A 19118-nucleotide genomic window follows, 5' to 3' on the forward strand; every position below is an offset into this window, starting at 1 on the left:
ATGGTTACCGCAGCACCAGGAAACCATTTATTGGATAACCTCTAACAACACATCTCCCACAGTATGTAGTTTTACGGTGTCTCCATAGGTGTCAGTAGTAGTTCCACATGAGAAAGACAACTGACGGACGTTTGGTTCTATTACAGAGTGGTTACGAAGATAGCCGATGTCAACTCCCAAGTGGTTCGCTACGTTTGGCGACTAAGCAGGGGGTGCCCGGATTCATGGGGTTTGTTCAGGTCTTGGTGGCGAACGCGTCTGCCCACCAGCTGCGTGGCGGGACGGATCAGGAGAGGCAGGTTGAACGGGACCTTCTTTTGACTAAATGGACTAAATCGAAACAACGCCATGAACTGCAACAGTAGGGATGGATTCATACGTCACTTCTCGACACACCGACCTTCAGATATCTACCTAAAACTCAACCATTTATTGTTCCCAGAACTTTCTTTCCATTATTTACCTAAAAAGACCCTTCACACAAGATCCTCAAAGATAACATAAGCCCTGAGGTAAAATGTCTCCCGTGAGGAGATAATGTAAAAAAGAAGGAGAAAAAAAAGAAAATTTGAAGTGTTTGAATTTTAAACCCATGACCTCTTTCACGGAATTACTCTATCACGGAAATCTTCGTCAATAAAATAGTATTAAGATATGTTTTTAAGTATTTGCAGCGCGTCTTTAAGCAGATATTTCCCATAAATAATGGTGCTAAGAGATTAGGCTAAGTAGTTGTAATATGCATATTATTATTATTATGTACTTTGGCGAGAAGCAACCGATACGAAAACAGGTTTTCACGGATGCCAGACTCTCCGATACGTGGCTATTTCCAATACAGCAAATGTCAAATCCGTATCAACAAAGTAAAATAATAAGTAACCATTATTTGAAATAAAATGTGTTTTCGAAAAACCTTAACACAATTTTAATTAATTATTTTTTGTTGTGTAATTTTATTCTTATTTGCAAAACACAGATGGATATTAACAGATGATCGGGCGATTTGAATAATACGTCAGTTCATCTGAGATTACGAGTATATTCATTATCGTGACGTATTTACAAAGAATATCTAGCTAGACCCACGTTCGTTCGTTCAAGCGGGAGGATCGCTAACTGAAGATGCTCGCCTGTAGATCGGCTAACATCGGCTATCTTCGTAACCATTCGGTATTAGACCCAAACGTCCGTCAGTTGTCTCTCTCATGTGGTACTACTACTGACACCTATGGAGACACCGTAAAACTACATAAACTATATATCCTAACTTGAAACTACATACTCTAATTACATATATTGAGCGGTATTGAAACTACATATGGATAAATTTATTAACACTACATTTTTTTAACAACTATGTTTCATCAATAACACCCTAACAGGTTGCAGCAAAAGCGGTTGGCATGCTGTTATCGGTTGTCTGTACGTCCTGCGTAACTCTTGTTCAATGAACTCTAATTTCCTTGATTTAAGCAACATCTTTAAAATTGGAACTGATTGTATGAATTCAGACAAGCATAAATAGATACCTCAAGTTCTATGTCCATCACAAATGTATCTATTTCTAAAATATTATGAGTACCTTAGTCTGAACAATTACATGTTGCTGTTTTAACGTGTAATTTTTATACCTGTACCTTAGAATTGTAGACATTAAAAATGAAAACTAACATTGTTACCTATTAAATTGGAAATCTGCTATGAATATTAAAACCAAACGCTCGAAAGTTAGCTGCTCATGACTAGAGCCAAAATACAGGAAAGTACTCAGTATCTGCTCGATGAGCGCTAAACGTTGAAGTATGTATAATAATGATTCTAAAATACTGAAGAGTTCTTTGAAGTGGTGAGTTTCAATTTTAGTTAAAACATAAGAGCACAGAGTGGAAATAGCGGGGATGGGGCAGAAGTAGAGATTATAGACGGACCGTTGCGACTTGGCCCCTGGAGGAGGACACAAACAAAAAGTGACCTCGCCATCGACCAATTAAAAAAATATATATATTAACCAACGATATTACGAACTAACATGTTGTAGAGATGTTAAAATCGCAAGCGAAAGGTACGGCAATTGCCGTAATTTCGATTTAGTGGTTTTAATAATAAACTGTTACGCGTCGCGTGAGGTCGTGTGTCGTGTGCTATCTCTAACAAAATTGCGTAAATGAGTGCCAAAATGCGCCCATATGATGAAAGAATTTTTCCATTACACGGCAACACTTGCAAAATTCAATGAATAATATTAATTTCATTCGTAAATACATGCAAAATTATACAATTATTTCGATCGTTTCGCGAATATTTAAAGAGTCATTAGAGAAAGCGAGATAGTGAACATAGCAACACAGAAGTAACGTGTAAGGACAAGCTACTTGCAGTAGGTCGTCTCATATAGCGTTTCGTATTTGTCTTAGTGTAAGCGAGCAAGCAAATATTGTCATCTCAATCACACCCGTGATATAATAATAATTGGATAATTTGTAGAGCGCCGTTTTTGTGAAAAATCACCTCAAGGGCGCTGTACAATTTATTTCCTAGGATCTACATTTGTTATTTAGAAAAGATACCAAAACATACTTACCTGGCAAGTCACTTCCAACAAACACACTTATATTAAAAAGTTTATGCTTATAAAAGATAGAACTGCACGCAGAGGACACTATATCAAAAAACACTGGTCGTCGCATGATCTTAAGTCTGCTATAGTTTTTATTTTAATTTAAATGTATTTTAACTGTCTTAAAAGCCTACAAATTGTTAGTTGTTATCATTTTTATTTATTTATTTTTAATTATTATTTTTATTTATTTTATTTTATTTTTAGTATTTTTTACATTTTGTTAATTTAAATTTAAATTTAAATTGCCGTCAACTGTGAAAGTGGAGGTTTCTGAAATTATGGATACGACTGTCTGAAAAGGTGCGTTTTAAGTTTAGACCTAAATTCTGTCGAGTCTGCGATCATTCTCAAATCATGTGGCAGTCCATTCCAGGCTTTAGGTCCTGACACGGCAAAAGCACGCTCACCGAACTTAGTATCTGGTGTGCGCTTTGGTTCCTTCAACCTTCCGATAGCTGATGACGTTGCTGACCTAAGGGTTGACTGTCGGGAATTGGAATCTTCTGGAATACACAATTCTGATAAATAAGCCGGAGCCATTCCGTTAAGTGACTTAAATACCATCCAGCATACCTTGAACTGGATTCTTTCAGGACATTTGAGCCAGTGCAGATTTTTGAGATGCTCTGAAATGTGGGAGTATTTAGATACTCCGGTGATAAGCCTTGCCGCGGCGTTGAAAACGAATTGTAATTTGTTGATTTGACATTTAGGGAGACTTGTATATATTCCGTTGCAATAATCTAGACGTGAAACAACATAGGAATTGACTAGCAATTTAGTCGCCTCTGTTGGCAGGTTTCTCCGCACTGCTTTAATTTGCCTTAATTGAAAGAACCCCGTGCTTACAGTTCTGTTCACCTGAGTTTTAAGGGAAAAATTAGCGTCCAGATTGACACCCAGTAATTTGATATAGAATGTAGTATTCACCGCAACTTTTATATACGAAAACGCCGCACGATCCTATATCTATTTCGTTCGTACAAACACATTATTTGAATGTCTATCTTTGTCATATATGAACAATGTATAAGTTAATTATTAGTTACTGGAGACGATGGAAAGTGCGATGGTTACTTACAACATTTTCTTCATTTGTGAGACCATAACTTGTCTAGATGTATTTTAATAATTGAAATTAACCATTTGAATGGCCGTGCTTCCCGGACAGCCTGTAAAATTTGTTTACAATTTGGAATATTTTTTTAATGTTCCCGTATTGACGTAATACATACATTAAATAATTCAATTGTATGGTGGTAGATTAGACCATTAGACTAGGGTCTTCGTACCTATATAGAAGAAAATATAGTTCCTTTTAACTACGTATTCTTTGTTTATTATTGATTGAGCTTGATCTGAGCAAATATTGGTTGATCCAAGCTCACTTATTCTTCTATATCTTCGTCAAGGTTCAATCGGTGTTTTTTTAATTATTATTTTTATTATAAGGACCTATAGAGAAGTAATATAAATGTGAAGATCGTCTGTAAATGGCTTCACCCGGTTTGATAATGCCTTCAGAAGGCGAACAGGTTGTCACGCGTAATAATAATTACACAGAAGAACAAGTTAATAAATAAACTATTATCTTCTTATAGTTCTACAAATTAAACTTGATACCAATAAAATCAATCTATTGTTGGGTTATATTAGTTTTAAAACATTCCCTTAAGGCGATGCACTACGCCGTGTAATATTTCAAATTGAGCTATTCCGCTATCAATAACAACCCTTACGTAGATGGCGATAAGGTTTAAATTCCCGCTTAACACCATCCGCCTGTTTTGATTTATGCAAGAAAAAAACATGGCCAAAAGTGCCTTTTATTTTATTTTGAGGATGTTCAGGCATAAAGATTTAATTTTTTTCGATCATTTTATAAATAACTTGATTTGCCACATTATACAATAAAATCATAACCGAAAATGAGTTCGTAAGTAGGAGATTTTGAACATTAAAGCAGTTTTCATAGGCCTTTACATTATTTTTTTCTGGGCTTATAAAAAGACTTATCTAAAAAATACTCGATTATTTCAAAGGCCAAGATGTATTCTACTCGCAGTATTTAATTAAAGCATCTGAAACATTTCTAGGCGACCAAATTTTCAAACCAAAAACACATGATTTTGCATTACTACGTATGGCATCGCCTTAACTAGTAGAAATGTTAAAAAGAGTTAGTTCATTATGCACGGAAGCTAACACAGTTTTTGTCGTTCAGAACGCACTACGGCGTCCGGCTGACTCGAGCTGTCATTTCGTAGAATTCTAAAAACCAATCTAGCTATATTCTACCAGTGAGGGTCGTTAAGGATGTAGTATTCCCGTAGAGGAAATAGGGGAGAGGAGGTTATCGTATAAACATTTCCTACAAGACTTGTCGCCAGCTTGCGGTGTCGAAGTATGAAGTGCGGGGGCTGGTGGGGCGGATTTAAAATTGACACGCCAATTGATTGAACTTTTTTTTTTAAATAATAATATTTTTCAAGACAGACGACATACATCAGATAGTAAAAAGGTGTGTTAATGTTTTTTTAAAATTTAATTTATGCAATTATGAGTGCCATCTAGCGATAAAAAGAAATATTGAAATTAACGCGGTATGTCGACCTCTTGGAATGACAGTGTCCTATCTGACAAACCAATGCTACGCGATTGAGAGCTCTAATTTTTTTTTTCAATGCCCAATATCGCATAACATTATTGTTTCATGTACTCTGAAGGAGTCGGCTACCACAAACGTGTAACAGAAACTCGTTGTGGAAACGAGCGATTTATTATAAAAAATTATCAGTAAAAATACTTTCACGTGAAATGTAATGCAATCACTAGTTTTAAACTATCTTCCTGGATGGTTTTTAAAAAATTTCACAGTTTACACATAACAAAAGCATTTTATAGTTCATGAAATCTGCTCTCGCCGAGTGGCGAAATCATACTGATCTAGTCAGTCATGACCAAATGTGCCCAGTTGAGTTTGTTTGATGTGTTGTGCCTGGTTGCCCTAGTACCATCTCCTCTCCCTTATTTCCTCCATGAGTGTTTTGCGAAGTTTAGGAAAACCAGCATCCCTTCATTCTGCAGACTTATTATAAAGAAGCCTCTTTAGCAGTTAGCTAATTTTCATCCTTGTTACATGTCTCGAATTAGTTCCAGATTTTTTTTTAATATTGACGGATCTTTAATAAAATAGGTATTAATCATTGGTATATAAGGCACAAACGTGTTTGTACCTTGTACTCCAAACAACATTTTCTTGTAGTACATTAGTCCCCTCGTTAGTCATTTTACCTTACCCAATAATGAGTATTTTGCGTGGCCGAAGAAATGAGTGAAATAATGAATAAGAGAAATTTTATTTGTACATATTTTGGAGGCCGTTTCGTCAAATTTCATTAGTGTTCCGATTAGCAACTGTTAGCTACTAAATTTATATAGCATTTCTTCGCCTTTCGCTAGCGCTATCCGGCATGTAAATGATCATTAAATAACGGTTAAACTAATCGCCACTCAAAGCAGTCATTATCCCTCGATTAGTCGTAAAAATGTTAACAACAGAATTACTCAAATACGGAGAAAACTGGTTGACACACCCATGGTAATTTATAGAGAATTTTTGAAAGGCCTTGATTTTGTAGGCGCGCATAGATTTTTTGCAAACATTCAACAAGAATCGAGCAATCGTAGACAGCTGTAAAAACGAAATTAAGTTTAATTTGTTTGGATATCATATAGCGAAAATAACATCTTTGATAGAGAAACTTTAATCTCGGGAATGGCAAAGTTTTTTTGATGGTGAACTTGAGAAATGTCGTCTTTTACTTAATTTTTATCTCTGGTAAAAGTGTAACTAATTTTTTTAATCCAATGTGATCGACTGTAAGTACTTATTAAGTTCTAAATACATCATTTGATGAGTATTACAAAGGCAGTAATTGAACCTTGAATTGGTTGCATACACTCAATCTAGCTAACTTAAATGTCTAGAGTTTTCAGTAGATCTCTAAACCTAACCTAAGTAAAATCGATGTTTTACAACTCCCTTGTGCAAACCATGACTCATGTAGAAAAAATATTAATTTTGCGAATAAAACTTAACAGCTATAAAACCGCTTCGGGTTTTTTCATATACTTGAAATCTCGCAGAAAGAGTCATTTCATACATTATTGTTTGTATGTTAATAATATCCACACAATCTCTGATGATGGACACCGCAAGGCTGTCGGAAACGTTGGCTAAATGAGGAGGCGTAAAATTACTCAATACCATATAATCAATCCCGATAATTATTAATAAGTTACTTTAATTTTGGATTAAGTCAGGGTACAGCGTATAGCGGCCGGTCTATACTGTTTGCACTGGGTGCCCAAAAAACACCTTTACACTGAGTATAAGCAAAGAGTCACGCTGGTAACAGTGGAATCCGGGCGGACTCCGCTTAACTAGCGGCCATTTCCTAGATCACCCTGACGAGCCCCCACCGCCTTCCGGGGGTGGTGTCGTAATAATCGTGGGACGGGATGAAGGGTGAAAGTTAAATGTAGTGTGTATTGCGAATATATTAGTGGATACAAACATCAGACTTGATAGTAAATGTTGAAGAACATGAAAGTAATTGAAACGTTGATTCCAAAGACGCACGCTCAAAATAACCTGTAAATATGTCAACTCGACCTTGCCAAGTAAACCTGCAAGAGGAGATGTTATCAATAGGACACTAAACCACGCATTATCGTATAACAAACATGCAAATCGCTCAGGAATGGAGAGAAACAATATATTGACTTCTAAATTAGAGAAATTTCAATGAGATCATATGAGCTGTTCCAAAAAGCGAACAAAAACATCCAATGTTCCGAACTTCCGTCCCTTATTCATTTTAACCCTACTTTTGAGACGTACACGACATCCAGTGCAATTCCACATGCTTATTTACAAAACAAATGCAGCATCTAATTCCCCAATCAACCGAGCTCTTCATACTCTAAATAATATTGGTCTAAACTCAAACATTGATTTTTTTATTGTTATTAAGTTTAATTTGTAGAACTCCATTTTATTTTTTATATATACAATAATATTATTATTGGGTTTATAAAAACAGTTTATTTTTAAACAAGTTCTGCTGTGTAATTATTATTACGCGTGACAGCTGTTTCGCACTCTAAAGGCATTATCAAACTGTCCACAGTTTGACAGTTTGATAATGCCTTAAGAGGGCGATACAGCTGTCACGCGTAATAATAATTACACAGCAGAACTTGTTTAAAAATAAACTGTTTTTATAAACCCAATAATAATATTATTGTATATATAAAAAAATATCAAACATTGATATTTGTTCGGATTCACTGCCCAAATTCAAAACGTAGCATCATGTCAATAATGTAAACTGTTCAATACGCATACATATATACACACCCATACACCTATATACTACACACGTCACCTAGTAATTAAGGAATATCATACTAAAAAACATATCATAGGTACCCAACATGAAATATCTAATTACTGTAAATTGTTTCACCCCTATAACTCATGTACTGTTTGTTTCTAAAATATCAATAAATAAAAATAATTAACTATACAGGTAATAGCTGTTTGTTCGCAAAACCGAACAAATTAGCCAGAGAAGTAAATGAGGCCTCAATGCAATATCATTCTTCTCGAGATCAAATCAAAAATTCTAAAATCTGTACGAACGCATTTTAATGGCCGCTTTAAACGTCTAGATACATCCTCTATTGTTCTTTCGTTGGGCGCCAAGTAGCTTTGTGAAAGAGGGAGGGGAAGAAGGGGGATGAGAGAGTGGGTGGCACCAGAGGGAGGAAGGGGGAGTCGTTATGACCGCCATCTGCCCGGCGATTTTTCATCAGAATTAATTGCACGGCGACATCCGTCCCCACGTGTGTGGGTGGGACGGATTGTGAGAGGAATGAGAGGAATTTCGGGATGGGGGGCGCGTGAGCAATTTACGACCACTTGAGGGACCCTCGCACACTCGAAACGATCGTTCATATGAACGTTTTTTAATTTTTAATAATCGACGGATCGATGGGAAATCGTGCAGATGAAAAACATGCCTGCAATGAATTAAACCCAGAGATTATGACGTCCCTACTTGGTTAGCGATAGATTAAAACTTCCAGATAGCCAAATCCAGCGATATCGCTATCAGCCAACTAACATGGGTCCATTGAGTATTATTAGCGTGTTAGTTGTATGAAGTGTGCGTTCGTGAAAACACCAATTCAATTCTCAAATCAGCAGCGTCATCAGCTATAGAAACTTCGAAAGAACCAAAGCTCAGTGCATACGCTAAGGACGTGTTGTTTCGGAGAATTGGAATAATTCATCAAATTTCAACGTTATGTTTCGAGTTCTGTGAAAGTTTTATTCAAATTCTGTTATTATATCATTATAGGCTATTGGCTTGACAGAACTGAAATAATAACAGAACTTTAAAAAAATATTTCACAGAACTTGAAAATTAACATTGAAACTTGAAGAATTGTTTAAATTCTCCGAAACAACCCCCGTCTTCAGTTCAGAGATTAAAATTTGTGAGTATTAGGTCGTAAAGCTTTGAATAAATAAACTACAACATATACACCACAAAACTATGTACAATAAATAATGTATATATATTTCTTAATATTCTCATGTGGGTCATTCCGCCGTTTCGTTCAAATTTGCCTGTTTCCGCGGATTTTTTTTTTTTTGCCTTTTTACTATATATTTTTATAGAAATGGGTTCCCGTACCTATCAGATGTATAAAAGTGAAAAGGGCACCTTTGTGCGACACTTGGATTCGAAGAAAATTGATGGAAGGTAATGAAGGTGTGGATGGTAATGAAAAACTGTTGGATGGTAATTTAAAAATTTGGATGGTAATGAAGTTTGGTAATGAAATATTAATAGATGGTAGTGAACATGTTTAAGGTTCTTAAAATGTCTGTGAATAATGAAATTTGAATAGAAATTGAATAATAAAATAGATTTCAAATCATGCTAAGTATCATTTGACGTGGTGAGCGGATTAGGAAAAAGAAGAAAAACCTATTATAGTGAAAAACTAAATGCTTTATTCAGACTTTTGAACATTGGAGACAAGAAATACATTTTTTCATACGTAATCAGTTCTGCTTACTTATGCTTTTGCAATATCTGTATGAATTGTTAAAAAATAATGGAAAAAAATATCAAAATACAAATTAAGAAAAGGCAGCTGGAACATCAAACCCAACACAACTAAAATTTTCCTATTATACTACTTACCCAGAAATTATAAGGAATAGTCAAATTCTTTATAATTACGTTTTATAAGTAGGTTTGTACACAAGAAATACAAAATTTTCACATTCCTAAGCAAACATTGTAATATTTGAAAAATAGAAATAATAAAAATAATAATTAAAAATAAGAAAAAATCAGAAGTCAATTGAAATGCAGTTTAAAATAAAATCAGAGATACTTAAAACAAACACAACATATGTAACTAATAAGTACAAGATAAAGGTCTTACATCTAAATAGGAACATAATATTTAAGGAACTTGAGATCATTCTTGTGAAAGTTTTTGCTGGAAAACTATTTCAAATCAAAGTTCGGCAAATTTTTGAAAGTGAATTGTCCTCTTTCATTCTCATCTGGATCTTGCAAGCGCTGAAGAATTTGTGATTCCAAAATGAAATCGTCGTCACTAATTGTTGGCCAGACAAATTTTTTGGAATTCCCTTGAGCTTTTTTCAAAAAAATTACTTTGTACTCTAGTGTGTACTCATGTTTTCCAATAATTTTCCCAATTAAATGATGTGTCGTGTTAGTTATTTTATATTGAACCATTATCCAGTCATCTAAGTAGTATTTGAATGGCGCCTCCTTATCCTCTTTGTTGGTTTCCTCGTCAATGTCCATGTGTGGGAGTTCCACAGTTTTGGGGGACTGCTGTTTTGATTCATCGAAATCAGGATATTCTACTCTTAGGGATCGGATGAACTTCTCGAACTCACATTGATCGAAAGGATTGAATTCTTGCGTACTATTTTTATAAAGGGAATAATGCTGATAGTCGAACGGGACGTTTGAGAGTATTTTCACTTTACATTTCTTTTCTGTAGTTTTAGCAGGCTCTGGCGTTGAAGCAATAGTATCGTCCAAAAACATGGAGCCGTCGAATTCGCTCAATAGCATATTGTCATCAATATTATTGAAAATAGTAGGCGAGTCAATTTGTAGGCTTAAGTTTTCAATATTCATGTCAACTGTGACATCTATACAGGCTTCGTCATTTTCTACATTCAGTACTCCCAGATGTTTGCTGTGCTTACATAACAGATTGCTGTGTTGGCAACTGAAACAGCTGAGGCTTCTTAAAACAACACTGTATGGCAACGACGAAGACCAAATCACCTGATGTACTTTGATTGTTCCTTTAAATCCGGGAAGTTTTTCTGGAAATTTATTCCGATATATTTCGTCTTCTGCAATGACAGTCAAATCGACGTTTTGAACATTTTGACGGACAACTTCAGCAAACTCTTCAAAGGAACCGATGTCTCCGCCAAATTTCACGTAGTTGTCTGCAGATCTCTTCACAACCGCTCCGATGCCATCTGGGGCCCCCTTACCATGTCCCGCCTCTTGGTAGTTCCATGTGACCCTCTCGATATTAGGAACTTGATCTATTATCTTCGTTATCATATAGAAAATGTAGCGGTTCCTATATTGACTAGATGGCGAATCAGATAAGAAGTGAATCGTTGCAAGCGATGGAACCAAATCCTGCGCCATATTCAGAACAGGTACTAGATGTGCCCATATAGCTGAAGCATCATGATTGAGGCACCGACTCATCGTGCAAAATGATTTGGTTGAAGGAAGACCCGTCTGGCTGTCTACATAGTAAAGTACTCCTGTATGAAGAGAGACTTGTCCTCAGCTGCCACCAAAATGAAAGGACTGAATTTCTTCATGGTATTTCAACCAATAGTTCTCGCTAAAATCAACATGTATGAGAACCTCCGTGTCTGTCAGATTATCTTTCAATTCTCTGATAGCGGAGTACTGCATTACGATGTTTCGTGTGTGTTTTAAGAAAACATCCATGGTGGCATCTAACTTTTCGATTATTTTACGAGGGTTGTCCTCGAGCTTCTTTTTAGTTGTTATGGTTTTCATTTTCTGGATTCCATCCTTTCCCCTGTAGGTTTGTTTTTCTATTGTCCACTCATAGTAGTTAATGTTTGTGCTGTTATTAAATTCTCCGTAATTATATCATTGAATAAAAAAATCGATTTTCAAATAAAAATTCGCAGGGTAAATTTTAACAGATTGTTTTTCCATATCAGTAAATAGATAAAACGAAAATATGTATTTCACCAAAACTGAAATTGTCAGACGCTAGAACGCAAGAAACTGCTTTTATTGATAATATTAACTTTTATGAACACCCAAACATGGTCCCAGATGCACGTAAAAATAACCCTTACAAATTTATCATTACCCTCCACACCTCTAAATTACCATCCGGCAAAAAATTTTACGATACGGAAGGTAATGAGACGGAGGGTAATGAGGTTTTGACAATCTTTCCTTAATAACTCGCTTAATAATGACATTACAAATCTTTATGTTTCAATAAAAAATAGTCCGACTAATTATAGTTTATAGGTTCATGATTCGAATTTTTAAAACATGTACTTACTTAAAAAAATGCTGGAAGGTAATGATGCCTGGTCGGTGACAAAGTCGTTTTCGAGCACGGAGATCGCAGATATTTCTTTATTCAGCGACGCACGTCCTCCCCGGTCCAGATATAGCGGTACACTGATTAGTAACGGAGGCGCGGGGTAGGGTACAGCTGACGAACAGTGACAAACACGGTCACAATTTTAATTACCGCTTTGGCGGAAGACGACAGCGATTTTTTCTGGACAAAAACAAAATCTCAATTCTTTCTATGATACAGTAACTTTAAAAATAAATTAAACACCAATAAATATGCAAAATTAGTTGTACATTCAGGTCGATTAATGAATGTAGTGATTTTACTAGTGTAAAATGTTCTTATTTATTGATCAATTTACCGGTCCCTCATTTACACGGGGAAGGTAATGAGATTTTAGCATGTTTTTTGTATACCATAAAGTTATTAAGTAACAAATGCCTAATCCGGTAAATACTACTTTTTCCTTTTTTAAATAACTACATTTTCCAATAAAACTTTCTTGAAAAACATTATTTTTCATATGACTTTTTTGCAAGAACATGCGATTTGAACGAAACGGCGGAATGACCCATGTAAAAGCCCCGAAACAGGGCGTTAACTCTTTGTACTCCGTTGTCGCCTCCACGGCGACATAGGAAACATTCCAACAACTCCGATGGCGCCGCAGCAGCGACATAAACAATAAGTATACATTTTATTGTAAAGGGTCCTTTTGCAGGTATATACTTGATTCTATTCAGTTATACACAGTACCCATTTACGATTTGTTGTGCTTTGTGCTCTGTTTTTCATACATAACAATAACTAGGCATTCATTTAATTGAATATTTTTTACTTGGTAACATCAGAGACCAGGCTCAATGGAAAACTCCATTTAAGAAAAGGTCCCAAGCGGGAGTTTGTGGTCTGCTCGAAAAGGGCAGCAAACAGAGTACAGTGATACATGTCCTAACAAACCACGTATGCATTTGGGCGATTGCTTTCCAAAATACCACACGTTAAAAAATTACAAAAATTTTAATATGGAAATTCTTGTATGATAATAAATATATATTTCTTAATATAACTATCATTTTATTTACTGCCTTACAAAAAAAAAATTCTAACATTCTAAACAAATTGTAATTTTTCCTCATATTTTTACATTACACTTTATGAAATAGCTGGTATACCATATAAAAAATAATTTGGAGTGCAAAGGGTTAATAAATAAATAAAATTGAAAAAAAAATGAAAAAAATTATTGCATTAATGAGCAATTTTGAATCTTCTGTGTGTATAAAATAAATATAATAATTATTGCAAAAAACAAAGCAAACTTGAAATGCCACAAAGAGTGAAAGTAAATATTGCATTAAGAGTCGGTTTAACGCGATTAAAAAGAAACAGAGCTAAGAGAGAAAAACAAAGGTATCGTGAGAAAACGATATACGCGTAAATAATATGAGCCGAGAGCTAGTCACGTAATCGGTTTTTGAACAAATGCCCATCATTATATTCCCTAAGGATTGGCTGTCTTGTTTCTGTCTTGACTTCTCACAAAGTACAAGATCTATATATGTATATACAATATCTTATTAAAAGGCGTTTCGTGTTAAAGAAGCATATTTCAACAAATAAAGAGCAAAAAAAAGTATCAATACAAAATGGGCAGCTCGGTGTCAATGTGACAGATATATAGAATCCTTAATTAAGCAAGAAATTGATTTCATTTTATGTTCCCAATATAGTCACGCGAACTAAAAACATCTTTCACTGCAATTGTAAAGTAATAAAAATAACCAATTCGTTTATAAACTCTCTTGGACAACGCATACAAAGCACAGGTAACCAAAGTAGCATATGCTTAGGCCCTGCATTCCCAAATTCTATTGATTTATAAAAAGTTTCTCGTTAACTCTTTAAGGCGATGTAATGCAAAATCATGTGTTTTTGGTTTGAAAATTTGGTCGCCTAGAAATGTTTCAGACGCTTTAATTAAATACTGCGAGTAGAATACATCTTGGCCTTTGAAATAATCGAGTATTTTTTAGATAAGTCTTTTTATAAGCCCAGAAAAAAATAATGTAAAGGCCTATGAAAATTGCTTTAAAGTTCAAAATCTCCTACTTACGAACCCATTTTCGGTTATGATTTTATTGTATAATGTGTCAAATTAAGTTATTTATGAAATGATCGAAAAAAAATTAAATATTTATGCCTGAACATCCACAAAATAAAATAAAAGGCACTTTTTGGCCATGTTTTTTTCTTGCATAAATCAAAACAGGTGGATGGTGTTCAGCGGGAATTTAAACCTTATCGCCATCTACGTAAGGGTTGTTATTGATAGCGGCTCAATTTAAAATATTACACGACGTAATGTATGGCCTTAAGTATTAAGTTTAAAAAAATGTTATTTTTAAAGAAAATATCTGTACATTCATTATGCCGAAACGTTAATTATATGAAATTTCCTCGATAGAAAATATTCGCAAAGTAAGCTCCGAAAATTATTAGAACCACGTTTTCTTATTGAACATTTAATAAGCATGAAAAAAATCACAGTGTTTTTTTAAATGCAACTAAAGCATTTGTCGAAGGATTTTTAATCTATTTGAAAGGAATCGTGTTTTATTAAATATTTTCACCATTTTAATTGCTATCGTTTTTTTAATATTAGTGCGCTCCCTCTAACATTCGTATTTACATATCTCTCTTTCAAACTGAAGGATATTAATAATAGACACAATAAATTAAAATCACAATACCAAAATGAGAAAAATACGGGACCTCCAAAAACAGAAAAAAAAATTATCGCTAAACCGGTCAGGTCGACAGAATCTCTAAATAAGGTCTGTTTGTGCGCTTAGTTCTTCTAAACTCCGCAACGGATTTTGATGAGATATTTTTTTCACTATCATATCGAAATAGAAAAAATTGTAATTTTGTATTCAAATCGTTAAAAAAATATTTTCGGGCGCTTACATTGCTAACGCTGGCTAAACCCTATGAGATACATAAAAATAATGTACATTCAAGTAGAAAATATTGATATCTCACCTCAAATTAAGTAAACGATGACGGCAGAAATTCGATGAAACTCACAATCAGCAGATGTCAAAATATTTATCGTTGTTGTGGCGGGAATACGGATTTTTTCCGAGCGGAAAAAATAGACGCCACAGAAAAGACTACAAACTATAAGAAAACGAAAACGTGGCTTTTCTAAATCGCTACAGTTACGGTAAAAAAATTCACAAAGTTCGTGTGAATTTGAATTAACACTGGGGCTGAAAGGGTTAAGGATAACCCCCAGAAACGCCGGGCACACCTCAGCTAGTATCATAATAAAACAGATTACAACAGATCACCGATGAACAACACAATGATAAACATCACAAACGACAACTGAAAAAACAGAGTTTTGACCAAAAATAAAGCGACCATTTTTACGAAAAGTAATTTCGCAAACTTTCCGAAACAGCTTTATAGTTCAAATGTGGTTTATCCCCCCTTGTGTGCTGTATGTACCATTCGGGCACTAAACGAGCTGTCCCGTGTCCCGCTCAACAGTCACCGGGGAGGGGAGAGGGGGGAGGAAGAAGATGAGTGGCGGAGAGAAGCGGTTAATGGTGACATTAAAATCGTAACACAAAACGTTATAAGTTACAGTAACAGTAACTAAGTATGTTATGGAATGTCGTTATTTATTCGGTGCTCGACAACATTGCCTCGATTATTTTAAGAGTGGACTTTAAAAGTAGGGAGGGTATCGTAAACAACGAATAGGTAATAGAAGTATAAAGTAACTATCACACCGTTTCCTCAGGGGTAGGCAGAGAGGACGGACATCCAAACAACTCTGTCTTGGCACACACTCCTTGCCTCATTCACACTCATGCACTCTTCTGTTATTCCCACTCTTGACTCAAGTATCTGGTTCATTTCCATCGTATATTCTGCTTACACTCCTTTCTTCGTTCATTCGCTCTAAATGCCCAAACCTAAGTATCCCTTTCTTAATCTTACTCATTACGCTTACATCATCAGCCTTGCATTATTTGCTAATCTTCAAATTTCTCATGCGATCATGCATGGTTTTACAACACATACGCCTCAGGGATCTCATTTCTACAGCATTCAGTGTGTTTTTGTAATTCCTCTATCAGTTCAGTGCCTCGCTGCTATACATCAGGGTAGGTACCAGCACTCCATTATAGACTACCAGCTTATTTTTTGTTAGCGCCAACCGCGTTCAGTCCGCCATTAGTTTCCTGTGTTTACCGTTCTTTCACGTGTATCTTAATAATATACACGTGCAATTATTTGCCTTGATAATATATCATGACGAAACGCGAAAATATTCGTATTTTCATGAACACGTGTTCCGACATCGTGATAATATATGCGTAATTTACCAAAAGATTATCAGGAAAATTGTTCAATTCATTCGTTAAGGACTGCATCCCGTTTTTAACTATCAATAATTTGAAGAGGTTATTATTAAGAGGAAGCTACAAGCCAAAAATTTGTATATTCTTGGTATACCTTATATTGTAGGTAATAGGCATTAAAATTGCTTGACGAAAGGAGTCTAAAAACTTTCGATTTGAAGCACAAAACTGTTTTTTTTTTATTTATATTGTAAATAATTTTATAAGAAAGAAAAAAAAGTTAATCAAGTGAAACTGTCACAGATAATCTTAGCTATAATACTGTATTTTTTTAAAGTTGTTTCCTTTACGCTTCATACATTTCTATTGAAAAAAAATATTTTTTAGTAGTTTACATTTATATTTTTTATTGAGTAATTTATGTTTTTATTTGTATTCTACTCAAGCGAAACGATAGGAAAACCTTCAATTTATCTAAAGCATATTTTTTGGTATGCATAATGTACACCAATTCGTTATAAAGATTAATCAAAATGGTGATTTAGCATTAAGCTTCGCCTTAAGAGGCAATACTCATTATGCGGGATAACGCCTCTAACCACGCGGCCGGCCATTGGATTTCCATTACCATTCGATTCCCAATTGAGACCGTTACCTTTTTATTTTTCTGTGTCTTGTCCTGATTTATTTTTGATTGGTTTATTAGTATTATCTTCTTCTTTAATTCAATTATTAATATTTTTTATTCACACGAACACGCCCACAATATACTTCCACTATTTTATCTCTAGGATACTCAGTACATTTGACTTTAGATTAGTTTCGTGAAACTGGCGATGGACTTATCAAAATTAATGCCGGGGTTCTATTTATTTTAATGGCGCTTTGAAATTGATACCACAGTTTCGAATGTATAGTAATAAAGTTGTAAAATGTTGAAATGATTTTGTTTTGTGTCATTAACGTATGAAATCATGGGGATAAAGTGGGATGGTAACGAGCGAGTTTTATCAGGAGACAAGCTCTTTGAACTCGCTCAAACAACAAAACAAATTAAAAATAATCACATCCTTGAATATACTAACGCGTTCTACCCAAAGGGGCTACTTTAGCTGGGTGTACTGTACACCCTGTGCAAATCAAGTGCGCACTACTATTGAATTTGGCAGCGTCCGGAGCCCAAAAATACCTGAAAACCCTTCACTCTGTGCAGAAACGAGCGGTCCGTTTGATAGATTCCCCTAACTTAGGGTAAGTATACATTTGCGAACCGAAACGCGAACCATACCACGAATTACGGGAAATGAACGAATCAACTGCAAGCGGCGTTTCACACCATTTGCGGTTGTTTCGTTTCTTTCTCATAAGTTGAGTTTCAGTTCGGTAGTTCGCGGATGTATACGTAGCATTAAGGCGAAGCTTAGTGCTTAATCACTATTTTGATTAATCTTTATAGCGAATTGGTGTACATTATGAATACCAAAAAATTAGCTTTATATAATTTGATGGTTTTCCTATCGTTTCGTTTGAGTAGAATACAAATAAAAAAATAAAATTACTTAATAAAAAATATTAATGTAAACTACTACAAAATATTTTTTTCAATAGAAATGTATGAACGCGTAAAGGAAACAACTTTTAAAAATACAGTATTATAGCTTAGATTATCTGTGACAGTTTCACTTGATTAACTTTTTTGCCTTCTTATAAAATTATTTACAAAATAAATACAAACAAGTTTTGTGCTTGAAATCGAACGTTTCTAGACTCCGTTTGTCAAGCGATTTTAATGCCTATTACCTACAATATAAGGTATACCAAGAATATACACATTTTTGGCTTGTAGCTTCCTCTTAATACTCTTCTCTAAATAGTATAAAATAAAGTCGCTATCCGCGTCTCTCTGTTTGTGCGCTTAGCTCTACGCTACGAATTTTGATAAAGTTTTCATCATTTAGAGAATTTTTCGGAAGGGTTATATATTAAAAAAGTACATGCAGATTATCGCATGGGGAGGTATCTATAAGAATAATCTGTATTCGATAGTAACAACACAAAAAATTATAATCAAAGTTATTATTAAAAAACCAAGAATTTTTCCAACCAACGAACTTTTTGAAAAATTTAAGGTCCTACCGATTTCAAAACTATTTTAAAAGTTTTTAAAGATTCTGAAAGGTCCTCAACGCGAAGTATAAGACCTAGAACATCTGGGAACATGTATGTACCTAGATGCAACACGACAGCTGCACAACACCATCATGAATATATAGGCCCAAAGTTATTTAACGATTTACCGGATACAATAAAAAGTGAGAAAAATTATTTTAAATTTAAAAAAAAAGTTTTGTTGTATTTTTACAGAGAAGATTGACTTACTT

The 19118-nt window shown here is 34.7% G+C and overlaps 1 protein-coding gene and 1 pseudogene across 7 annotated transcripts in view; both read right to left on the bottom strand.

Moving 5' to 3' along the window:
• LOC149409902 (latrophilin Cirl-like) overlaps nt 1-19118 on the bottom strand; it is an 847643-nt gene that overhangs the window by 279129 nt on the left and 549396 nt on the right. The gene's annotated exons all lie outside the window — the stretch shown is intronic.
• Nucleotides 7292-12099, bottom strand: LOC149409903 (uncharacterized; annotated as a pseudogene).

The sequence above is a fragment of the Hesperophylax consimilis genome, chromosome 29 (assembly GCF_061612785.1).
Source record: "Hesperophylax consimilis isolate HC1 chromosome 29, BYU_Hcon_1.0, whole genome shotgun sequence".
NCBI classification, from domain to species: Eukaryota; Metazoa; Arthropoda; class Insecta; order Trichoptera; family Limnephilidae; genus Hesperophylax; species Hesperophylax consimilis.